The sequence below is a fragment of the Tamandua tetradactyla genome, chromosome 3 (genome assembly GCF_023851605.1).
Source record: "Tamandua tetradactyla isolate mTamTet1 chromosome 3, mTamTet1.pri, whole genome shotgun sequence".
Lineage (NCBI taxonomy): Eukaryota > Metazoa > Chordata > Mammalia > Pilosa > Myrmecophagidae > Tamandua > Tamandua tetradactyla.
The window spans coordinates 62,843,599-62,866,839 of NC_135329.1; positions in this window are offsets into that span (position 1 = coordinate 62,843,599).

A 23,241-nucleotide genomic window follows, 5' to 3' on the forward strand; every position below is an offset into this window, starting at 1 on the left:
GCAAAATGAAATAGAACAAAGATATTCCCACTCGCTTAATATGACAATGGCTGAAATCCAGTAATGATAAAACTAAATGCCATGAGGATACTGAGAAGCAGTGTTATTCATTCAGTGCTTTCAGGAAAGCAAAATGGCTAGCCACCTTGAAAGATGTTTTTAAAATTTCTTATGGAGTTACCTCTATAGTCACCACTTATAAAAAAATACGCTGCAAGGATTTTGCTCAAATTATAGGAAAGTATCATGTCTATACAACCCCCCACCACATGAATGCTTGTAGTACCTTTATTCATTATAAAATCTCCACTCTTCTTGAATTTGCTAACAGGTGCTTTGTTGTATGGAAAAGTCCCCAGTCACTTAAAATAATTACCACTCTCTATTATTCCATACTCACATACACTGCCCTTGTCATTGGATCATTCCAGCACAGCTTCCATCTTCCTCAAGGTTAATGGCACGTTCCAGTAATATAGCACCTAATTATTAGATCTCAGACTGGCTAGCTCAAGGAGGACTGTGCTCATGGATGAGTAACTTGTCATGGTGACTCTGCCTCTGACTTTCTTTGCACAGTTTATTCCACTAGAGTTCATATGACCAATTCCTTCCACTCAGGCTCTTGTTGACCAGTCTGCCACACCCATTACATTTAAAGATTGATAAGTTATTACAAGAAGGCTTGCCAGAGAACTTCCACAACTCTCTTTACTTCTTTAACATAGCCCTAGATAGCACCAGTTGCACCTGGGGTGGATACCTGTCAAGAGTAGACAAGAGTCGGGAAAACTGCCTTGTATACACTGTCACCAATATGCCAATTTTACAACCCCAGGCCTTGGTGAAGGAGCTATGCTCAAAAGGGCTTCAATTAAGGGTGGCATGGAAGTTGTGAGAAATTCTCTGGGCACAGTTAGTCTGCATTAAACACAATTGGCTTCAGATTCTTTGCATATTCATGAGCTTGTCATTTCATATGAAGGTTTCCTCCAGGCATGGAAGTAAATTACAAGAAAACACAGGGACCAGATAGCTCTGGGTTTCTAATAATGCAAATCTGACAGCATGTTTGATAAAACATGTTCCTTGCCATGATGCCAAAATCTGTGACAATGAGCCTAACACACTGAGTATCAGAGAACCCACAGGATATTCCCTGCTTTATGAATCCACATTTCTATAGCACAGGGCGACCTGTATATACCTGGCATCCATTAAGGTCCATGATGCTCATGAGGTATGCAAGATTCATTCTGGTCTCATCAGTCATCAAGGATTTCTCACTGGTAACCCTGAGAGAATGAATTGTTAGTCATACAAACTAAATGTTCAGCAGGGTCCATGGATGGCTGCAATGTATTTGAGCCCTCCTGAATTAATTTGTCCAATAATGTGCCTGGGTGCCATGAGCTCACAAGTTGTTTAAAAAGACCCTTGGCACCTCAAATATGATGCATGATGCAGGCCTGTGATTATTATTCTCCTGAAAATAGACATACTATTATGCTCTTTTTAAACTCACAGCTTCCAAAATATCTCCCTAGAAGTAGGCTTTGAATAACCTAGGGTCATATTGTCAAACTCTACATAACGCAATTCCATAAAGTGTTCATGTATTTTAAATTCATCCCCATATTTCCTTGTATTCAATAGATATCTGTTTAGCTTGAATTCATGCAAGTTTCACAATATCTAATCCATTTTCCTGCATACTAACTCATCCCAGGCCACATAAGTTAGGTTCAATCTCTGAATGTCTTATTTCTAGCATTACTCTTTCTCTTACAATTCTATATACACTGATTTAAAAAATAAATATATTCCTGTCCTCTAGGTTCTCACTTTTAAGGCATTTACAGCACCTAGAACCCCCTTTAAAATGGGCTCCACTGCTTTATTGAGTTAAGCAAGTCTTCCCAAAGCAGCAGATCATTATGAGAGGCATCAATCAGCTTAGTTAAATTATTATTTAATATTGATTATTGAAAAATGAGAGCTTAGCCCCTTTGAGGATGCTCCTCGCCTCTGTCCCCTGCACCTAACTTTGGGCTGGGTCCTATATGCAGGGGTCTTAGACATCCCTTCAGCCGAACCAATGCCCTGCAGAGAGGTTGCAGTTCTATTATGTGGTGTTTCCCCCATGTGACAAGTTTACTGACTTGAGTTCAAGCTGCTCTTTAGAGATGCCACATGCTGATGATACAATATCTTGACAGTGAATTGTCCTTAGTAACTCAGTGCACTCTGCATGCTGACCAAATATAGGATTCTATGGAACTTCCAGCTACGTGTTTACAGGAGCATGTGAGATATTTTGACAGGGTCCTGCATGTATGTGGTGAGTTCAGCAAATGGTGGGGCCCTTATCTCTCTTGTGATCTTCTAATTTATGGTCACATCAGAGAACATATGCACATGCAAAATTACTGGTTTAAAGCAAATTCACACAGGTACTTTTAACTCATAACACCATCAAATGCACACACACACAAAACACTTGGGTATACCCACATTAGACATACAGAAGCCCACACACACATACCTATTGCATCTTTAACACAGACCCACATATATACACAAATATATACCTGCACATGCATATGCATGTGTACACATGAACACATTGCATATAAATGCACAATTTGATATTGAAACAATAGTCCCACACCTATGAGCAGGCACACCCAGGAACAGCAGCTTGGACATATTCCCAAGTGCAGATTCACACATAACTACACACAGGCACATATGAAATTACTGACACGCATAATAATAATAACACCCACATGTACAGGCATATAAAGGAATGCATACACAAAAACAAAGGCAGGCATTAAACATGATCACTCACCAATAATGTCTACAACACATGCACATGTACACACTCACATGCACATATATGCACAGAGGCCCATGCATAGAAATGTGTGCACAAATATAAACACAAACATACATATGCTGTGTCAGATTATTGCAGCAATGGATCTGAAATTTGCACTTCTTTCAGGTGTCTAGTACATGGGTACAGACCCCTGTGCACATTAAGCCAGTGCGTCCTTTGACAAACATAACAAAATAAACATGAGCTCTCTGAGATTTGAGAAATACGTGCTTTTTGACTTGCAATTGCCTGCAATACCTGGGATCCCTGTAGATCCCCTCATCAGATGAACCGGGATATCCCATCAGGAATCAAGAACCCATGGCTGATTGTACACAACCAGAACAGCCAACACTTACCCTCCATGGATCCGTTGGAGGACATCCTCCATATAAAGCTCAGCAAGTCAACATTCTCAGTGGATATAAATCAGAGGGCAAAACCAGGGAGGGCACTGGGCAAGCAGCCCCTCTTGAAGGAAGAAGTAGTTGCTGGTCAAGGTGTGGGGGGCCCTGAAGAATTACTGGGGGTCATATTTCCTGGGGGTCAGTTTCTGCAAAGTGCCTCCTGGCCATCCCATCTTGATGGGGATATCTCCAGGGTGATGATGCACCTGCCCCACCACTGCAGTGGTGTCCCTGTGTGAGAATATCCACTTTGTAATTCACAGGTCTCTAGAACAGAAGGATCAATAAAATAAAAACACTTAAAAATAATAAACAACTCTATGTAAATGGAAAATCATGCCACAATCAGAGGCAGTATTGGTAAATCACAATTTAGATAAAAGTCTTCTATCAAAATTAAAATATGCATTCCTAAAATAAAATGAAGATATGCAACTAAGGAATATTTTCTTAATTTTGTGACTACATATTTCACCAAAAAGTAGATGAATGCCTAATAGTTGTCATGCGAGAAATGCAGATTTAAAGCACCATGGGCCACTGCTGCATGCACACTAGAATGTATATTATAAATGATGAGAATTCCTGAAAAAGAATTGGAAAACAATTAATAATGATAATATACCAAAAATATAGTGGTTGGAAGTTAACTAAACATGTAATATTTATAAAACTGTTTACATATCTAAATCTATATTTGTGAATTGCCCAATATCAATGATAAATTATAATATAAATAGAAAAATGATAAAAATAATTAATAATTATAAGGGAAGGAAAAGGAACAAAAAATAAGCATAAGAAAGCAGATAATGAAGACAGAAGATGAAATAAATGAAGTGGAAGAGACAACATACATTCATAAAGATGAGAGTTTAATGGCACAATACAAATTCTTAAGACATTAGTTAAATTGACCAATATAATAGAAAGAACACAAATGATAAATATTGTGTTTGAAAACAGATTGCCATTGCACATACTATGCAGTGTCCCTGTGTCATGGACTCATCTTTGTCACTTGTAACACCTGTGACACAGGAAGATGTGGACCAACAGGGACATGAAATAACCCAGTGTGAGAAGGAGGCTGTGGTTACCTGCACAATTCCAGATCACATCTGCTTCTGTCTGAATTTCTTGTGAAATGCTGGAGCTATAATTACCACTTCTGTTTTGTAACTGAGGAAAATAAGAAAATCAAACAGTAACAATAGGAGAGGATTAGGGGGAACCTGTCTGCTTGGAGGGAGGAAATTGAAAGTTTGAAACTGGAAACACCTCAAGCTCCTCTACAGGTTCTGGCTGATTTCTGTAGACAGAAGTGACCCTTAGCAGGACCTCCTCTGGGCCTCCCACCATGGGGATATTTGTGTCTCCAACCCTCCTCTGTGTCATGTGCTGTCTCCTAGCACAGCAGTATGCATGCTGGTCTCCTCAGGTCTCAGAGACCCACCTGTAAAGGCTCTTGCTTTAGAGGGTCCTGTGAGGCTGTTATGAGACCTGATGGCTGTTCTGTGGCTGCTGATCCCACCACTGTCATTCTTGCCCACATAGCTGAGCCTTTCCCCAGGAAGCTGGAATTGAGAAAGTCCAATGGAAAAAAGACCTGTTATCTCACAGGTGAAGCTGGTGCTCTGGAAGGACATCCTCACACCTGGGCTGGATCCCAGTATGTGTACCTGGGCTCTAACTACTAGGGACAGGAACCCTCATTCCCTAAACCCAAGATCCAACCATGTGAAAGCTGTTTCCCAGTCTGAGGTGCTGGGTGGGTGGAAGATGATGGAGATGTCCTCTGCTTCGCAGGATGGCCTGAAATGTGAGGTACAAGCACCTGTCTGAGGGCTCTGGTCCCCATGGGAGGACGTCACATCAGCTTCATCTGCAGTAACCTGTGTTTGTTCATGCAGATAAGGAGCATGACTTTGTACTTCCTGATGATACTGCCTGTGTCACAGAAAACCTAAACATGTAGAGCTTGATATGTTATTAATATGAAAATACTTGAAAACCTCAGGGTAAACTAATACATCAATAAATGATTGATTAAGAATAAATTAAATTAAAAGAAAGGGGGTTATGTGGAAGTGGAATCAGGGATGTTCTTTGGGAAAGGGAAAAGTAAACAAACATTGTGAGTCTGCTTCTTTGTTCTCAAACCTCTTCTAACTTATACATTGAAAACCCGCTTGTTCTGTGTGACATAATTGTACCATGCCATGGAAAGCATCAAGAGTGTTAAGCATTTTAAAATGAGCACCGAGACCTGGTTTCCTGGATGGCAGAAAGGACTGAGCCTGCTCCTGAGGCCGTGAAAGGTTTTCCCTCCTCCTGCTCCTACCACTTGAGGACTCAAGCCCTGCCTGATGGAAGGAGAGTGCTATTGTGCCTTGCAATTCTTGGGAGTTGGACATAAGAAAATTAACTTCACAACGTCAGATGGAAGGTTGTGTTCACATCCCTCCAAATCCAGAACAAAGGGCAAGAAACAACTTATATGTGTGTATGTTTGTGTTTGTATATGCATACATACAAATAAACCCACATATACAGATGTATGTAACAATATTTATGAGAACACACAGAAAAAAACTGTACTTTGCTAGACTGTGGGGTAGATCATGGACATGATTTGAAAAAACTCCGTGGTGACTACCTGGGGACTTCAGATTTTGAAGCAAGAAGAAACCTAGGACACGGCACAGAAATTCTTCCCCAGCCCTCTCTGCACCTGCCCCATGGTCTTTCATCTCTGTTCAAATGATAATACAATTTTACTTATTCTTCTATGGATTTCAGGAATTACAGTGATTTAATTATATTGATTTAATTCAACCTTGCTTCTCTTATATAAATGCCAATGATCTATGAAACCTAATTTTTGTTATATATTACTTTTTTTCAATCCTTTCTTCCTTTAAATTCTGCAAAGTATGGGCCATATATGATGAGTGCAGAAGTGCACTTTCTCTTTTATTTTTGAGTAATAATTTTCCCAAATTTGGAAGATCTGTACTTCCCTCCATTTCTAATAATAAGTAGAAAAGCACTGCGAATCTATATTCACTTTGACAATTATTCATGGGTGTTTATGTATATTCAGATTATAGATCCCTTTTTGATTCAGTTTTATCATTCTGTGTAGCTTTCCAATTTTTCTGTTTCATCCAAGTTTTCTAAATTTTTTCATGTACAATAATTCAAATTCTCCTGATAATCATAATTATTTCTTTCATGTTTTTGGGAATGCCATTATGCAATTAGTAATTCTAATAATTTTAATATTACTGTCATTTCAAATACATTGTGATTTTTAAATTTCAGTTATTATTCTTTTCATCTCCAGAATAGTACTTTTGCTTTTTAAAAAATGAATATGTATTTATTGAAAATAACCATTTTGTTCTTTTGAACCAAAGTATCTTCATTTGCTTCTATATCAAATTTTACATTCTATTTTTGAAAGAATGTAGGAGGAGACAGGTTGCACCATAGAAAGTAAGTCCAGATCAACCTCCACTTTCCTCATTGAGTAATGACCGTGTTAACCTGCAGTACAGGGTTTCTCAAATAGGCAACTGAACACAAACCCAGCACGGTGAGAAAAATATAGGGAAAAAAACACTGGGAAGAAACACAGGACAAAGCAAGCAATGACTGAAAAATAGGCACAGACTGCCATCTGGTGGTCAGGAGCACTACTGCAGCCCTTCCCCTCCTGTAACTGCAGGAGAGGTTTGTGTCTGGGCTCACCCTGACTTCCTTTCACTGTGTCTCTTGCACAGTAATAGATGCCCGTGTCCTCGGCTCTCATGCTGCTCATCTTTAAATACCCTTCATTCTTGGAAGTGTCCCTGGTGATGCTGAGTCGGGATTGAAGGGTTGGGTTATAGACTGTGCTTCCACCACTCCATATTGCTCCAACCCACTCCAGGCCTTTTCCTGGAGCCTGGCGGATCCAGCTCACACCATAGCTAGTTAAAGAATATCCAGAAACAGTGCAGGTGAGGGACAGGGTCTGCGATGGCTTCACCAGTCCAGGTCCAGACTCCTGCAACTGCACCTCAGACAGGACACCTGGGAGCAAGAAGAGCCACAGTGAGTCATGCGTTCAGATCCATCACCCTGTTACCTTTATGTCTGAATCCCTGAGACACTCACATTTGGGAGCTGCCAGCAGAAGGAGGAAGAGCCACAAGGTTCTCATGTTCTTCTGGATGAGGTCAATATGGTGAGGAAATATTTTCCAGACTGAGGGGAACCTGAATTTAAGTAAATGTGTGCTGTGGTTTCATCTGTTGGCCATGAGTCAATTTGCATTTGGGAGGTAACTCTCAATAAATTGAAAGGAGATGAGGGGAAGTCCTTGTCTTAGAGGCAAAATGTGAGGAGGAAGCTGGTTGCACCCTGGGATAGCACAGTCCTCCTCTTCTGTGCCCCATCTGCAATCCCTGTTTCCTTTATTTTCAAAGAAGAAATGTGTTGAATGAGGAGTCAAATGGGTCCTAGGATCGAGAATGGTTCTCATAATATGGACCTTGTGCTCCTATTCTGAAGGATTATATTCATTTGGCGCTGTGTATGTTTGTATATATATACTCCAAATATATGGGCTATATAAGATGTATAGATTCTCTGACCTTGCTAGGTATCATGGATTTTCTTTGGTTTTTGAAGTATAGACAGAGAGAAGGGGGTTTGGGGCCACCTTTCCCACTTTGTTGTTATAATCCCTTAGTTGTTACATCATGTGTGAATTTCTAATAAGCTTTCAATTCAGTCAGATATTTTCATTAAAGCTAATAATTGAATAATACCTCATGGGAGTCAAAAAGATCTGTCAATGTCCATGTAACACACCACAATGATTGTCAAACACCACTTGCCCAGGTCCTGCATCTTTTATGTTACATGTGTTCAACTGGGGCAGGTTAAAACCACTTACCTTCTATTTCCTCTCATGGATATTGACAGGTTCTGTGAGACTCATTTCCGAATATTTCTTTCTGCCTGTTCATATCATGAAAACACATAGAAAGAAACATAATGAAGCCTAGATATACAATAATGCTTGTTAAAGATTGAATAATAAATATGGATATAAAATTTTTCCAAGCTGTTGAGGCAACAGGGTGATGCACAAATGATTTTGTGGCTGAAGTTTATAGCACTATTTCAGATGAAAGGAAAACACCATAATGCATGTTACAAGGTAAATACCTGGTGCATGGGGCATTCACAAAGTCCGGGCATGGAGTTGCGGTGAGGAGATGCAGGCAGGGAAATGAAGTCCACATGGGGAATGAAGTTTGTCATTTTGAGGATACTGTGCTGAAGGTCAATGTGAATTCTTCATGGATGACATATGTCCACATCTTCATGTTTAGTGTGTTGAGCACGAGGTTGGCATTTGGTTTCATTGATGCACTTTGTTGGACTTCTGGGTATATTATTTGTTTCACATAATTGTATAGCTTTTATTTATCAAGAAAACTACTCAAATATGGGTGTAACAATGAAATTTCACTTATTTGTACATTATGCCAAGAAATAGACTCAAGACCAGATTTATTGAATCCTGATGAAAAAGAAGACCTAAGAAGAATACCAAAATTCTGCAAGTGAGCTTCCTTATACTACCTGTATAAAAGCCCTCATACCAGTCCCTGGATTCGGTGGTGCTTAACTTTCTCTGTAATTTCCTTGATCATGTACCTCCACACCATGTTCTAAAGCTCCCATAACCTTCCCCTCTTCCATGTATCTGGGTTGCATGTTCCTGAGCTGACCCTAACCTTGCCTTGTCCAGTCTCCTGGACTCAGTGTTGCTGAGCTCTGTAGAGCTGCCTCTATCCTGGAAACTGGACTCAATGGTGCTGTGAGCCTGGTCCTCCAGTTTGGTAGTCCTGGTTCCTGATTTCATCCCTGAAATGGGTGTCCCATATACCATATATTTATGGTCCTGAGCATTCAGGTTTTTGGTTGTAGGTAACAGCTGGAAGTGTTCTTGATAGTTGTCATGGCCATGGAGGTCAGAACTACAGCTGTGGTCAGTATGGCTGTAGTAACTGCCTGTATCTCCTTGTTAGGCAATTCTGGTTTCAAATGGAGTCATCTCATGATTTACTAGCAAATGCCACAAATCTATGAGTGCCATATAATTTTGACACCTGCTTTGAGTTTGCTGTCCATTATAATAAACACATCTACCTGCCTTTAGTGATTAAGTGCTGCCACCTGGCTTCTGTCAAGTCGAGATCCTGCCATCCCCATTCTGTTTAAGGATTCCAGCTCTGTGACAGCAGTTCCTACAGTAATATCTGACCTACAGACAAGTGTAACCTCAGAGCTCTTCAGGGATGATGGTGCTAGCCTCACAAATTTATTTCTCACTGTTCTGGCAAAAGGGGCATCCCCAGGATGTTCCTGGGGTGTAAAGAAGGCTTTGCATGATAAATCCACTCTAACAATCCAATCTCTCTAAGCCTATGGATCCCCTCATCTGCATTATACCAGGGCAGTTTCTAGCATTTCAACCTCAGGTAATGCTGGCCACCTTTTGATCCATGTTTCAACCAAATATACAAACAACCTGTTAATACCTTTTCTAACTGCTCGAGCTGTAACACTGAATGCAGAGTCTCTGCTTAGAGGGCCCATATCAATAAATTCAATTGGATACAGCCTTATATTCCTCCCACCATTATCCGGCACCCTTAATATCCATTGCCAAACATATTCCGCTGATTTCTAGCTAAATAAATTGGAAAACTCACACAGTTCTTTTGGAGTATAACATTCCTCCTCATGTGTGATACTTTGCACCTCAACTTTAGGGATCTGTTGGCCTAGTTATAGGTCTGGAAGAAATGAGGGGTGGTGAGGGTGGGTCATGAAAGAATTAGAAATATCTTCCAAGTCATTTGCTTCATTTGCAGTTTCCTCTGGTGAAACAAGATTAATCACTCTATGGCTAATCCCTGCAGGAGAAGTTGGGTGGCCAGCCCCTCAAGGCAACCTGGAAGTGGGGTGGTTATGTCCTCAGGGCAAACTATTACAGGATTATCTAGAGTAAACTCAGCATGATCTAGGGTTTCAACCTCATCCCCGACATCATTATCAATCTATTTGTCACCATCCCGTTTTTCAGGGTCCCACTCCTTTTCAATCAATGCCATCACTTTAATAGCAGACACCTTGCAAGATTGAGATTTCAGTTTAGGTTGTAAAGTTACTACTCTAACAATAAGATTCTGAGTCTGATTTTCAGAGATCTCAAGTCTACAGCTTCAGGAAATAAGATTTTCCTTCAGGATACTCATAGAAATGTCTACATTTGTCAGACAGCACTTAAGCTTCTCGTTTGAAGCCTTAAACCCATCCCTTTCACCCCTTAATGTTGCCAGTGCATCTAACAACAACCAACCAACATCTCTATAACTCTAATTTCAACAAAACTCTGTAAAAGTGTCAAAAGCATTATCCCCCAGAACCTGACGTCTTACAAGTGAAGCATTAGGAGAATGAAATTGTGATATTTTGACTATTTCTTTTGTCAACTCACTCCATGGATTGGGAGTGTCATTCTGATTATGGGAATGAGATTTCTTAGTGACTTTGAGTCAAGTCAGAGTAGAAAACCATTTATAAAAATGCATTTTTAATATCCTGTTTCTTAAGAACCACTCCTGGTACCAAGATTTATTAGTTAGGATTCTCTAGAGAAAGAGAATCAACAGGGAACACTTCAAATATAAAATTCATAAAAGTGTCTCACATGACCACAGGAATGAAGGTCCAAAATTCACAAGGCAGCCTGTGAAGCTGACAACACCAATAAAGAGTCTGGAAGAACTCCACAGGAGAGGCTCACAAGGTGAAGCAGGAATAGAGCCTGTCTCATCTGAATCCTTCTTAAAAGTCTTGCAGTGATTAGATCAAGGATCACTCATTGAAGAAGACACTCCCCTTTGGTGGATTACAAATGGAATCAGCTGTGGATGCAGCTGACATGATCATGATCTAATTCTATGAAATGTCATCATTGCAACAGAAAAGCCAGCTCTTGCCCAACCAGACAAACAGCTACCACATCTTGGCCAAGTTGACACATAACCCTGACCATGACAGGCCCCTTTTAGTTTATACAAAAGACATGATGTCCTCAACCTATGTGATGTCACTCTTCCAAAATCATATATTATTCTTTGTAGACCACCTACTGCTAGTGGGGCCCTAAACATCTAGAACAGTCACCACTGGAGAATTTCTCCTGTTCAAAAGCCCCAATACATCTATGTCTACTCTGTGCCTAGTATGGGTTTTGGTCTCATTACAGCACAAGCCCATGCTCTTCAGGAACTATATCTGGGCTCAAATTCAGGAGAAAATCAGAACCTCCCAAACATTATTAAGGTTCCCCTAGACTCCACCATCTGAATTTGCTATTGGATACCTCCAGACATAAAGACACCTGATCAGGAAGTTGTGTTCATTAAGTCAAGTGTTTTCTATGGAGAACATTTGTTTGGAATTTGTGAGATATGGATATCAAAATGCAAAAAAAGACATAAGACTATCCCTTTAAGAAAAGGTCATCAATACAAGTTTTATTACTTGACATATACAGTACAAATGGAATTTTGTACATTTCCTCAACACCCACTTAATTTTCAAAGTCTTAGGACTATGAATTAAGGATTTTTGTGTTTTTGTGTACCACCATGCCAGTGTCATTTACATACACACATATTTTAATAGGCATTGCAGTGGTTTTCCTGCCCCATGCAATTCAAAATGGCAGTTGATTAATTAAATATATTCAAATTTAATATGCCACTTCCTCCAGGGGACAGGATTCAAGCATTCGGTACCATTAGAGTAGAGTATGTGCTGAGGGAGTTGAGGCCTCTCATGAAGTCCTTTCAATGCCAGAGTCCAGGAACACTTACATGTGTTGAATCTGCCAAGATTTGTGCTGAGTGTGGCAGCCTTTCATATAATGATGATATTCTCAGTTATGAATGATTATCTTTCATGGTGCAAAAATTCTACCCAAATACTGCCTTGAGGACTCTTGTGCACTTGTCGCTAATGTGCAGTTCTTGCCCATTCTAGTGGAGGTAAACTGTCTGAGAAGAGTCCAGTGATCATGCAGTTCTCAAAGGCTGAGTTAGGGATGAACCAAGTTCTGTGGATTCACCAGTCAATCAATTCAACTACCTCTGCACAATGGGGAACATGGTAAGAACCCAAAATTCCATGAGCTTGTGTACATTCCCACACTTCATTTTCTGTTCCTTGTTCAGAAGCAGTGTTGTGTGTAATACCATGATGGTGGATAAGGCCTTCCATAAATGCTCCCTATCTACAATATGGGCTGCCTTAACATTTTCCACTTGGGACTAGATGAGATGGAAGGATCATGAAAGAGGTTGAGTTGTACAAGGAATAAATTTATGACAGAGAGAAAGACTGTGCTAGACAGATCCTTTTGTGGGGTTGAGGGGAGGGTTTCCCCTGAGTGCAGATTTCAATTTCACATAATCAGAGCTCTCCCTCTCTTGCAAGGAGAAAGAAAAGATCTTAGATATGAGGGACAGTATATCCTACTGAATACAAGGCCTGGGTCAGTAATAGGTACAAAGGTAGACTGTGCAATGCCTGGCTTTCTGGGAACATCCATGGCTCTCTCTCTGTGAAATGATGGCTTCTCTGAACTAAAATTGCAAGATTCTGGGTTGGTGGTCAATGGTAGGCCTTTACTGGGAAGCCTGGTTATCTTCCTTCTTAAGATTCTTAAGCAGAGTTTGAGAACACCCTAGGCCTTTCCTTAGTACACACAGGACTTCGCACAAGCTCCTCACACCTGTTTCCTCCAGGTTAAATCTCAGAATCTGGTATGAATTTCTGCACAGTAGTGTATTTTCTCCAAAATTGTATGTTAGAGCAGGAAGACATAAAAATCATCCTACTTTCTGCTGATAAAATGGACACCAGACATATTCCTGTGGAATGAACAGCACCTCCAGACCTGGGTCTCCTAAGGGTTCCCATTTACTGCCTGGGACAAAGTGAAAACAATTCACCCTGGAATTGGGCTGAGCTGTGATTTCCTTTTTGATTCCCTTTGTCTCACTTTGTGGAGATAGGAGATATTGTGAGTAAATATGATTAATAGAAGCAGCAGGTATGAATGGCAGTTTTCATGAACAAGGTGTTTTAGTTTCTAAAGGTGTTTAACATGAGGTACAACTGGATTACTTTGGATGAGACTTGGTACAGCCAGGTGGTTCTGTGAGACTTTTGTTTGTTGTACCTGGATTTATACTCAGTTGCTACTTGATGAGTTGGATCTGCCAGGCTAACAGAAACGAAATGGGCTTGGTTAGACAAATTAATCTGGATGATAGAAGAACATATATTGTAGGTTCTGTGTTCAATTCATGATATCCAGGTAGTCCTCTGAGAACATCCTGTATGTGAACTCAGCTAGTCTAAGATCTGAGCACATAGCCTTGTGTAACTGTGCAAGGAACACACAGTAAGGAAAAGACCAGACCCAAACTTACAAACTTCTCTTGCAGGACTTCAAGTTCTAGACTCAGCTTAAAGGGTTACTCAGGACCCACTGGACAAACTACCCAAACCCTGAGGAAAGTGCAGTTTGGAGAAAAAAGACTGGATTCCTGGAAATTCTAGGGGATTCCTTTACACCTTAGATTTCAAGAAGGGAACATCATCAAATGTATGATTCTATTCTCACTACTGAAGTCTCTGAATTAAAACAAAGTTTGCTTAATAGGAAAAAATAATTTCAAATGCACGCAGAGCAGACTGATACTTATGGAGGCAGATATGTCTATGCCAGTTTTCACCTCAGAGTGCTGAGCGAGCTCAGGGCAGCCTGGTGAGGCTTTTCCAGTTAGTATCATAGCAAAGACCTTAACGGGATTCCATGATTAGGGCACTCATTGGGATTAACAAAACGGTCAAGAGAGAAGCTATTTCATGGTCAGTAACCTATACATCCTAATGGAATTCAAATCTGACACCTCCTTACAGAAACTGAGAACATTAGATTCAGCCTTGCTTCAGTTGTGCTTTTTCTGCTAATCATTTTCTATCTCCCTTTTCTTTGTTCTTCCATCTTTCAATGTTCCTTCTGCACCCCTTCAATGGCTGACCTGTTTCTGTGATCTAAGTTTCAGAACTCATGCCTTCCAGCTTGTTCTCACACTGTGAATCAGGGCTGTGGCTCTTGTAGAAACTGGGGAAATACTAGGAGACATCCTTGCTCACTGTGGATTGGGACCCCTTCCTCTGTCCTCTGTATGTGAATGCTTTTGGGAAATACATGTGAGAGTAAATATATAAGGAAATGATAATGCTTGAATGACAAACTGAATGTGGATGTAGGATAGGTTTATTGTGCTGGTAATGTAGTTACTTCATTTACAAATAACTTTGGGGGGAGTTACTTATGGTACACCTCATACACTTAACTATACATGATGGTGCTCTGACTTTTGTGAGCTCTGTCATTGGGTCTCCACATGGTGACAACAGCCTCTATGAGATAATTAACTGTAGTATAAAATGTGAGTCCCAGATGATAATTTTATCTTCTGTACTCTTCTCACTCTCCTCTTACATGTATTTGTTTCCATTCTTTATATGACAAAATTATTCTTGTCCATTCTGTAAAATAATAATTGGAGCAGTATGTTTCACTTTTTTTCATGGATTTGGATAAAAATCACATGAGCATTTTAAAACATTCCTTCCAAAATTAGAATGATTTCTCCTAAGTGAATCAGGGGTAGTATATGGTCAATGGTTTATTTTATGAAGATATTTCCATGTCAGAACAACAGTTGTGTTTATTGAGAGACACACATGTTTCCTCCCTTTAATTATGACATACTGGATTATTTCATGGGTGAACCTGCAGGCTTATACAGGCCCAGATATGTCAGGTCTTCAGGATCAAATGGCCAATGATAAGGGTGTAATATTGCCTGACTTGCACTTAGGAGAACAAGAGATGATGCCTTCAGGACCATACTTTTGTATGGGTCCCTCAGAGATTTTTATATTTGTATGGCAGCTTTGTTCTGATCTTTTATTTTTCTTAAAATTTTCTGCAGAATTAAAATAAACCTTCATTTCATAAGAGTACCAACAATGTTGCCAAAGTCAGGCCTTGGTGAGCTTTCAAGAAGTCAGGTCATCTCTATGTAGAAAGTTGTTGAGAGTTCACAACAGTGGCTAGAGAAGGATGTGAAGTCAGCATGTGGACCCAGTAGTAGGGATAGCTTGTCAAAGAAGGCATTTGTCCTGGTTCATGGTGGAGCAGGTTACCACAGTCAAGATGCAATATGCCTCCAGGGCTTGCCAGGTATTAAATAGATATAATTTTAAATTGTACACTCTACCCTGCTCATGTTTTTATGCTTCTTTCTATAGAGCTTGCATAATTTATCAGGTTTAGAGGCCTACTTCATGGCAGTATCTGAATCAATAAACCTTTTACTGTCCTGTAGGCTCCATGACTGTTTTTCCACATACCCTGAGGATCAGGGACATTCAATTGGTGACAGTCAATGAGTGACTGCTTCTGCTTTCCTACATTACCATCAGGTGCAGCTACCTATCATGTGGGTTAGAGTATTTTCACTAAGTGTCATGTAAAAGTGTGAACAATTCCTGGTTGAGGCAATTAAGTAGTTGTTCACATGGTCAGCATAATTGACCAAAGCATAAGAGTATGCAGAGCTTATCTAACAATACAGGTGTGTCTTTGTCAAGGTATGTCCCCAAAAGCCAATCTAAGGAGAGGACTGACCTCCTACTCTGAACCATAATACCATTAATAATTGAAAAACTATACTTAGATTGGTTAAATTTACCACAGCGTTTCGTTAGAACTTGGAAAATGCCAGAATGCAGTAGTGCAGCTTCAAATTCAGCTGGCCATCATGGAGCAGGGCCATGTAGCCAACAGAGGTGAGAAGAAAGAATTTAATGTTGGGCTCATCGCTAAGAATCTTGCTCCCAGTTGCATTACTTTTCAACAAATCATGGAGAAAGATGGACCTGTATACACAAAATTTAGTTCGATGTTGAGACCGTTGGCATTCAATTCACCAAGAGAATTAGTGAGTTTACTATCACCTGAAAGAGTTGCTAGGATGACAGGGCAGCACAAGCAGCACTTAGCTGCCTTCAGTAAAGCAAAGGGCAAGGGATGGGCCTTTAGTTTTACTGGGGATAGGAATAGGATGGTTTTCCCCAGTGTGGAAGGTTTACATTATCTTCAATACCTAAAGAAACACACACATGTGGAGTTTTTATCCTCCTGGCCAGATGTGGGTCCAACAAGCAAGGACATTAAAAAATAGTCATATTTAAACCTCAGAAATGATATCAGATATTTAATCAATTTTTTTTTATCATTCTGGGTTCTTGGAAAGGCACACACAGTCAGATTTCAATGTACATGGATATTTCTCAGACAAGAAGATTAAGTTACGTTTCATACAGATTTGTTTCATTTACTACAGCATATCTGACTATGACTGAAAATTAGCATCCGATTTCTAAGCTCATTTTTGTCATTGCATAATGAATAGTTTCATATATCTCATTAGAATTCCAAATAATAATTCTCCCTCCTGCTAAGTTATTGAAGATTTTTATCATTATTATCAATAGCCTTTTCACAGAAGAAAATATTTCTGATGAAGAACAAAAATATTTCAAAGTATATACATATTTTTAATCATTTATTTATAAAATTCTAGATTTAAATGATACATGGTTTCAGGAAAGTGATGTGTCATTGTTGCAGCAGAGGAATTATATTCATGCCTCTTCCTGCAATCATTCCTCCTATAATGGAACAAGGTTAGTGTTCATGTGATTCCTCTCATAATTGTTCAATAGCATTTCTGCTGGAACCTAACAAGACTTCTCATAACACCTGGTCTGACTTTTGATGTCAGTTTTATTATTTGATTCCTTTACCGCATCTTCATTTCTTGGATAGGATTCAGTTCACAGTTTTATTCCTTCGAAAATTTCAAATAATATGTTAACTAGTCTTAGTGGAAAAATCAAAACAGCCAGTTACTAAATCCATCTTGTTTGTTTGACAATAAAAGATTTCTCAGGGAAAATCAACTTTATGAAATTATATATTAAATTTGAGGTCATGAATATACACATTTTGTTTCAATTATAATATTTTTGTTATATATCTTCAACTTTCCCCTGTAATGAAATAAACTGTGCTGATTCTCATGCTTTGTTAAAATCCCTATGAAAAAAATTATCTTATCCCTGTTTGCTTACAAAAATCTTCAGTAGTCTAGTCATACACATTTGAATAAAGAGGTAGTCCATTAAGATAATTAATTCCTATTTCTTTTGCTTCAGTGAGGATTAAATTCCATCAGGAGTGGAGGTATCATCTGTGAGTCAAATGAAGTTTCTCTGCACCTGACCCCTCATCAAGATGAGGATATCATTGACATATAGTGTTTTTTTATAAATTTAAACAGAGGATATTCTGGGCAATTTAAACCTGTGGTCAACATTGTGTACTGATAACCATGAAATGCATTTGATAGAAATTCTTTCACTTATTAGTACAGTCTTACTATTCTCCCTAAGATAATTTTTCTGAATATTTCCTTAATTGGGATCAGTTCTCCCAAATCCAGTACATTAGGATTTTGCTGTGTATATTGACAAGTCAGTTCTAACTTTTCATTTTGTGAATTATTCAAAATTTTATTTTTTTTAATATTGTCTTTTATTTTTCTCCAACAATTGGTTGGGCTTGGCTACCATATTTGTTAATCCCATGCCATAAATTTGCCCTTCCACAGGTATTTTTTTATTTTTGTTTATTTGAACTGAAATCCTTTGTATTAGGTCCTTCCTATTCTACTAGTTTCCCACAGTGAAAGAGGGAGAGAATAAATGTTGGTTGTGTGAACTATTTCCCCAAACAAGCCTATACTCTTAATTTTGTTTGACATCCTTGTGGATATAGAACTAATGTAAAAAGGATATCTTCTAGATATTATTTCTGCTGATTTTCATACAAACTCAATGAGTTTGAACCTTAATCTTTCTTACTGGAGATCTGCATAAGTATCAGACTTTCAGAAATAGATAGGAAAAATGCTTCGTGAAAGAATTGAAAGAATGAAGTTCCCAGGAGCTATAAATAGGAAGAAGACATTTTTTTCCATGAGACTGGAAGAAAAGGGACCCTTAGAAAAAAAACAAGGTGGCATGGATGTTCTCATCATGCAAACAACTCCAGTTGGAAGCAAGACTTCTAGCCACCACTCTGAGAGATAACACTTACCTATTGTTTTAAAGAATTAGTTATGTGGGATATATTATGCAGCTTGGCAAAGTAGTAAGTCAAACACTGAAAGACCAGCTTCATCGTGGTTGCACATGGGGGGACCCAAATACCTTAGATCTTCTTTTGCTTGGATATCCTAGAAGACAACATGGTTTCTATCACTGAAACTAAATATTTTCATTTATGTATGATATTACTGTCATTGTCTTTTCACAATAGCTTTAATATGACAAACAATCATCACTACATTATCTGTGTAGGGCCAGAGTGAAATGAATATTGAGGCCATCTAAGTCTTGACAATGAGCCTTTGATTCTATTGTGGACCCTGATTACAAAACATTCCACTGACACGAAATTGTTCACATAATCACTTGCCCAGCCAGAAAATACTTGGGAGAAAATCTTTCATTTCCTGCAATTTCTCACTGTTTTTTTTTTATATGCATGGACAAGTACTGGGAATTGAACTGGGGTCCCTGACATGGCAGATGAGAACTTTGTCAATTAACATCATTGACATTGCTCTCCAGATAGATTTTTGTTCATCTGAGGCTGCTGTTTCATTCACTTGTTCCTTTGCTAATGACATGTGTCTAGTGCCTTATTATTTCATTTAACTAATTTATGTTATTGAATCAACAGGCTGCAAAATACTGCATTTGAGCCTCCTCAAGATGTAATACCTTTAAAAAGAATGTTAGAGACAGAGGAACATAAACTCTTCACTGTAAAACTGAGAGTGAGGTTAAGGAAGTTTGAGTCGCCTCAGTTGTTCTGTTTTGATATCTCAGGGGTGAACCACAGCATGTCTTCTTTATGTCAATAGGCAGGTTAGGGATGAGGGGTCACAGAAGAAATTCTGCTTCTTAAGAGAGTAAATAAAAAAATTCCTGAGATGACAATTTCAAATAACTTTAAGTTATAAATGATCCCATAAACTTACAATATGGAAACATAACAGTAAAATTGTGAAGACAGAGCCAAACCACACATGGTTTCCAATGTAAATAAATAATAAGTAGGAAATCTCAGAGGCAGTATTTTCAGATAACATGTTGACATATAATTATCGCTGAAAATAGATAGGCATTGACCCTATTCCGCAATCATTTTTGATGTTTGACAACATCTGTCTTCTTCGCCGGTTCCTTCTGCTCATTTTTCCGCATGAAAAAGGGGATTTTGAGATGTTGGCACTGCTCTCCAAGAACACGACCAGCCTTTTCCTCTCAGAGTAGCTTCAGGGTCCCTGTTGACCTTTCCTGTCCCTTGTTCTTTTCATGCAAATATGCTTCCAAACATGAAAATCATCAGTCAACCATCCTCACTCTGGAATGCACTTTCTCAGAGATGAAGATTTCATCCACAAGAATATAAAAGCCTTATGTTTCTTCATCTTTCTGGTTTCAGCTTCTAGATGTGAGTGTCTGAGTGATTCAGACATGAAGGTAATGTGAATGATATATATATGCATATGACTCATGAGATATAACAGAAACAGAATGGCTCTAAAGAAGGGGGATTCATTAAATTGGAAGTGTACAGATTTAAGACTGTGAAAATGTATGATTTAAGACAAAGCAATGAAAATGGCCAATCTTATGCATCCAGGGAAAGATACCTTGACTTAAGAAGGCCAATGATTTTCAGGGTTTCTCTCTTTGCTGGAAAGGCAAATGGCAAGGCCTGCTAGTTTCTCATTAGTGGTTTTCCCAGGGCTCTGTCCATGCTGTTAGTTCTGATGGTTATGATGGCTCTTATGGCTCTCACCACTCTGGCACTATGTTTTTCTAAAAATGGTTCCCTCTTAAAGATCTCCACTAGAAAGCCCACCCGGAATGGGTGGCGACAAATGTCCATGGAAACCACCTTATCAAAATTTACCACCCACAATTGAGTTGCTCACATCTCCTTTGAACCATTCAAAATGATTCCACTCAACATTATTGAATGAGGATTAAAAGACAAAGATTTTCTGGGAAACACAACATATTCAGACCAGCACATTCTACTCTTTGGACCCCAAAAAGATGCATCCATGTTTTACCAATGTTGTATTTTACTAGAAGTCATGAAATTATCAAATCATTAATTGTTATAAAGGAGAGCAAAATGAACAAAAGATTAGAATAAGGAAGTGGGTAATAAAGATACTAGAAATAAATTAAATGGAAGAGATAGCCTAAATTAATAAAGATGAGATGTAGTTCAATGACATAATGTACATGAAGGCACTACCTAAGTTGACCAATAGAATAGAAAGAACACAAATAATCAATACTGTGTTTGAAAACAGATTGCCATTGCACATACTACATGAAATAAAAGAGATAATAAGGCAATAGTGTCTAAAATATACACAAAAAGACTGGAAGGCAAATGCAATGAAAATTTCTAAGAGTGTACCCAATCAAATACTTACTCAGAATTGGCAAATAATATCAATATTTCTATAACTAATAAGTAATTGCAGTACTCATAAATAAATTCTCCACAACATAAAAAATCTGGTCTTCTTTTATTTGCTTGGCAATTATTTGAAGTGCTTATGAATAAATTTAACATCAATCTTTAGTTAAATCTATTCTATAAATACATAGAGTGGGAAAATCAGCAAATAATTTAAAAGGATATGATGTCCTCATAAAAACGGAAAATGTCACTATGTAAAGAAAATTATGACCCAAGAATACTTGTACATTTACCAGAAAGATACTTGACACAGTATCTACTAATGAAGATGCATGGCTCTGAAAAATTTGTAAGTAAATACATTTTCTCTTCTAAGCTCATATAATAAAATGGGAAGTGTTTGTATTCTCAACAAGTGCAGAAATATACATTGTCAAAATCAATATGTACCATGAAATTAAATTGCATCAAACTTGGAAGAGCAGGGAGAATTCTAAAATTGACAAGCAGCATCTACCAAAATCCTATAGTAAAAATGATATTCAATACCAAATTATGTCACTTACCTTCTCTGCACCCATCCAGAAGAGAAAAAGGAAGGAAAGTAAAAGTAAATTTATTGAATGAACATCTGATTTGAGAAAGTCTGCATTGTGAATGCAATTCAGATAAAAATGGCCAAGTATGGAAGCATTTGGAAGGCTTTAATGGGATGTTGTCTGTTCATCAAGGAAGGAAAATATCAGAACTTGAGAGGAAAACCATTACAAATTTCACAGAATATGAACCCGAACCCCTGGGGGTGATCCTCTGGGACTGATGGGTTCTGGACACCACTTGAAATTCAGCCCTTTCATGCCTAGACTGAAGGACAAGGTGGTATCTGGACTCACACTTCCTTCCCTTTACTTGTGTTCCCCATAACATTACCTGGCAGGATCCTCACCCTACAAAGACTGAGCTGCAGAGAAAACTGGTTCTTGGAACTGCCTCTGCAGTCAGAGCCAACTGCAGAGTGACAGGTTATTTCTTATGTCACTATCAGCACTGTGACATCCCACCTACTGAAACCCCCTCTGAGCTGGAGGATCCACCTTCAGCATTAATGACCAATTGTGACGGAGAACACAGGCAGTGCAGGTGAAGGAAGGGATATGTGAGGGCTTCACCTGCCCTGGACCTGATTCCTGCTACTGCACCTGGGATAGGAAAAAGGATTGAATGTGCCAAGATGATTTTATGTCTTTTGGGGTAAATCACATGAATCTCATCAATATGTACATAGAAAGATAAAAGAAACTTAACTAAAAGAAGGGCTGTGATGGCCCTCAGGAGGCCAGAGGGTAGTTTATATGAGGAAGGCATGTTTGTGTATATAGAGGGGAAGAATTTATCGGTGGTCCCTCTATCTGGACACCAGTTCATTTCAGGGAACTACTATGTACACTGATCACAGGTCAGAGGATAAGGTCTTGTGACAATAAGCATAAAATTTACATCATTATATTTTGTTTTCATATATCCAGGAGAATTATCTGTGGATGAAAAGGATAGATTCTCTCTAAGTATGAATAAATTCCCATGGCACTTAGCAGGCAATAAGTAAATACATCTTAAATGAGTGAATATGTTCTTTAATAAAAGGGGGAGGAATTTATTGCATAAACAGTAATCATGTTAGATAGAGATAAGTGAATTATAATTTCCACAGTGATATTGCAGTATTCCTGTCTCATGGTCTCATCTTTGTCACTTGCAACACAGAAAATATGGACCAGCAGGAAATGTGAAATGACACGTGAAAAAGAGTCTCTGGTCACATGCACAATTCCAAGTCCCATGTCCCTCTGTGTGCATTTCGTGTGAAAGAAAGGGACCGTGAGTACCCTGTGCTGTATAACTCTAAGGGAATTAGTAAATGAGAACAGTAACAATAGGAGAAGGTTTAAGAGAAATCTTTCTGCTTGAAGGGAGGAAACTAAAAGGCTCAAGCAGTAACCACGTAAAGCACATCTGCAGGTTCAGGCTGTGTTCTGTGGTCAGGAGTGGCCCTTAGCAGACTTAATTTGGGCCTCCCACCACAGGGAGATTTGTGTCTCCAACCCTCCCCTGGGCCGTCTGGTGTTTCCTAGCACAACGGTATGCAC